The following is a 3,578-nucleotide window of genomic DNA, read 5'->3' as shown; positions in this document are numbered from 1 at the left end:
TGTGGATTATTGTGATGTTTTTATCAGCTGTTTGGACTCTCATTCTGACGGCACCCATTCACTGCAGAGCATCCATTGCTGAGACACTGATGCAATGCTACATTTCTCCAAATCTGATGAAGAAACAAACTCATCTGCATCTTGGATGGCCTAAGGTAAAATAGAAGTAAAATTTCAGAAAATTCATTTTTGGGTGAGCCGTTTCTTTAGGATTTTCTGCACTTTCATCCATGTCATGTTTCGACTCTTTCTGGCCCTGCTGTATTCTCATAAAAACATTAAACTAACCAAGTTCAAGTCTTGGCTCTTTGGAGTTGGAGAAAAGCTGTGGCGCTTTTCCTGAGATCCGTCCGGAGCTTGTAAATCAGATGTTTATAAGCGGTTTAGTGGAAACACTTGACGGAACTCTTTATGAGCTCTGCGTCGTTTCTTTGAGTTTTCTTTAACAGAATACAGACAGATCCTGATGATTTATCACAGGCCTCTGATCGGTTTGGTTTGAACACCTTGACTGAATCAGTGACTGACTGGTTAAACTTTCTGATTTACACCATAATCTGTGTGTTCAGTAGGTGTGTCATGAGGACGTGAAGTGTGTGTCATTACACAGAACAGGTGTGTTCCTCTTCATCGAATGAAACGTCTCTTTCCTCGGGCGGCTGTTGTTGACTGACTTCCTCTTCACCCGGTGAGTGTTTCAGTCGTGTCCTGAGGCGCAGGTGTGGTTCAGTAGTTTCTGAATGGAGCAGGAAACCCCTATTGAATTACCAGCAGACATAGCTTTACACCATACACAAACACACACTGATGTTCTCCAAAAACATCCCGCGTCTCTAAGGAACTGCCATCATTCGTCAAAAAAATGCAGATAAATGGTTAAATAGAGCCCTTTTTATTTTTTATCTACAGTAGTATTTCATTTGCAAGCGTTTTAATTTCTTTTTGTTAATCAGTTCAGTCTGTCCATTCCAGTGAATGATTCAAAACTTTTTCGTAATGCAGTTAAACATTGATTGATTGATTGACTAGTCTAGAAGACATTTTAATTCTTTGATTTATTTGATTTAATTTTCTTTATTTAGTTTATTTATTTAGAATACTTTACTATAAATTATTTGTTTGAAATCAGAGCAGATGCACATATATGGATTGTTAAAGGCCCCGATACACTTCAAACGAAATCGAAGAACGAACTGAAATGATGTCATTTCGAACAAAATCAGGCCGAAACGAAGTTAGTTTTGGCATTTCGAAACCGCTCACCAAAGTGAGCTTTTTGGGGGAGTTCGTTTTGCCTCCTAAACACCTTTGAGCTACCATTGGTCCGTGGCGATCACGCAGTCGGTGGGTGTGTTCAGGAACTCCGCCTTCTTTGACGTGCAATCCCCCCGGTTCGTTTCTCATTCCACGGAGGCCAGACAGGAGAACACATCTCCGCGACTATCTTGCGGGCTGTGCACGGTCCAATCTTGAATGTTTTAGCCACACTTTGTTGCGTGGCTCCACAAGCTAGTACTCGGAGTGTCAAGGCCAGTCTCTCCGTAGTGGAAATCTGTGTCCTGTGCGGTTTTGCATGTTTCACATATGGCGAATGATCGAATGATACACGGATTCTACTGCCAGATGTTTACGAAACTGTTCTTCTCTCACAGCCGCCATCGTCGTTGTGTTTAGGGGGTACACGCGGGTGGCGTGACACATGTTTACAGCCCCGCCTCCAACAGCGCGGTGGTGTCGGAATGTTTGAAAACGATATACTGTCGCTTAGCCTTTTCTAACTTCTTTTTGCCCTCAAACGAAGAACGAAAAAGAACTTAGTTTGAAGTATATCGGGGCCTTAATTATTCAAATGACTTATTTAGCATACTTTTTTAATTTATTTGGTTGAAATCAGAGCAAATGCAAATATATTGATTTATATTTGAGTTATTTATAGATGTAGATATAGATATATAATTTATAGGTATTTCATACAAACATATAAAATATAAACAATAAATTAAAAATAAAAATATTTTATATATTTATTTTTTATATTTGATATTATGTTTATATATATATTTTTTAAAGCTTTCTCGTGGTTTTTATTTTTAATTTAATTAAATTATTTTTTTTATAAGCTTTCTCGCCCAGCCCTGGTGTGGTAAGTGTGAGTGTTTGGCGATAAGAGGCGGATTGTGTGGAAACCGGTCCTGCCTCCCCCTCTTCCTTTACTGTTATTGTGTTTCGGTTGCTTTGTCTCCATGGAGACCAACACAAGCATTCGACTCTTTTCCCTAATCATTTATCTCTGAATATACAGGCGGATGTTGGTAAAGCATGACTGCTGCTTTCATTTTACTCCTTACGAGACAATCACCTGCTGCTTTTTTTTAAATATAACTTTGTGTTTTTAGTTTCACTGATACTTATGACTGTTGTCAGCCTGACAGGCACTCAAATAATGCGATACTTACCCAGGTGAGTCTCGTGAGAACATGTCTGGGGCATTTCATGCCAAATTTAAAGAGGGTGGCCTTTGAAGCCTTAAGATCATCATCAACAACATTTTGTTTGCATTTTGACCATTATTTTGATGACTAAGCACTTTTTTTTTTTCAAAATTACTCGTACATTTCCCATGTTTTCAGTTTTTTAAATGACCGTAATGGTGTTTTATTCAGAACAGCACACATTTTGTTTAGGTCCGTAAATACTACCATGAGATTTAAAAGGCTTTACGGCTTTTTTTTTTTTTTTTTTTTTAAGAAATAAAAAGCAAAATATGGTAAAATAAGTAATAAAATATCAAATAAAGGAAAATAAAAATAATATAAAATTAAAATATATTTTATAGATTTTTTTATTGTAAAAAAATTGTTTTATTGAATTTATTTATTTGTATTTTTTTTAATTATACGTTTTAAAGCATGTTTTTTTTCTGAATTACCTATGCATTTCATGTTAAGTTTTTAAATAATTACTGTAAGGCAATGTTTTATTCAGAACAGCATAAATTAAGTACAGTAAATACCACCATGAGATAAAAAAGCTTTACCGTTTTGTTTTATTTTTCTATTTTATAAAAAAGTAAAATACAAGTAAAATGTAATAAATATAATCAAAAGTAAAATCAATCTTTTTTTAAAAATTTTTTAAATTAAAATTATAACACTTTTATTTTAATTATTTTGCATATAAATTATTGAAAGTATGTTTTTTTTTTTATTACTCTTATGCAAATTACTCACATGCTCTTTAAAACATTTTCCTCCATCCTTTGTCCTCCTCCCCCTCCTTCATCAACTCTAACAGCTGACAACTTTGCCACATTCTTCATTAATAAAATTTACAAACCTCAGTGCACAATTTGCCACACCACAAACGGTCAAACGCATCTTACCAGCAAACTAACCCCACTTAAGAAACCCACTCTTAACCCAACTCTTTTAGAGAACTACAGACCGGTTTCCCTTCTATCTTTCATTGTAAAAATACTTGAACGAGATGTGTTCAATCAAGTCTCAGCCTTTCTCACACAGAACAACCTCCTGGACGGCAACCAATCTGGCTTCAGAAGTGGACATTCGACTGAGACT

This window comes from Sinocyclocheilus grahami, unplaced genomic scaffold, assembly GCF_001515645.1.
Source record: "Sinocyclocheilus grahami isolate Dianchi unplaced genomic scaffold, SAMN03320097.WGS_v1.1 scaffold601.1, whole genome shotgun sequence".
Lineage (NCBI taxonomy): Eukaryota > Metazoa > Chordata > Actinopteri > Cypriniformes > Cyprinidae > Sinocyclocheilus > Sinocyclocheilus grahami.
The sequence above is the reverse complement of the archived record's forward strand: the minus strand, read 5'-3'. Positions refer to the sequence as shown.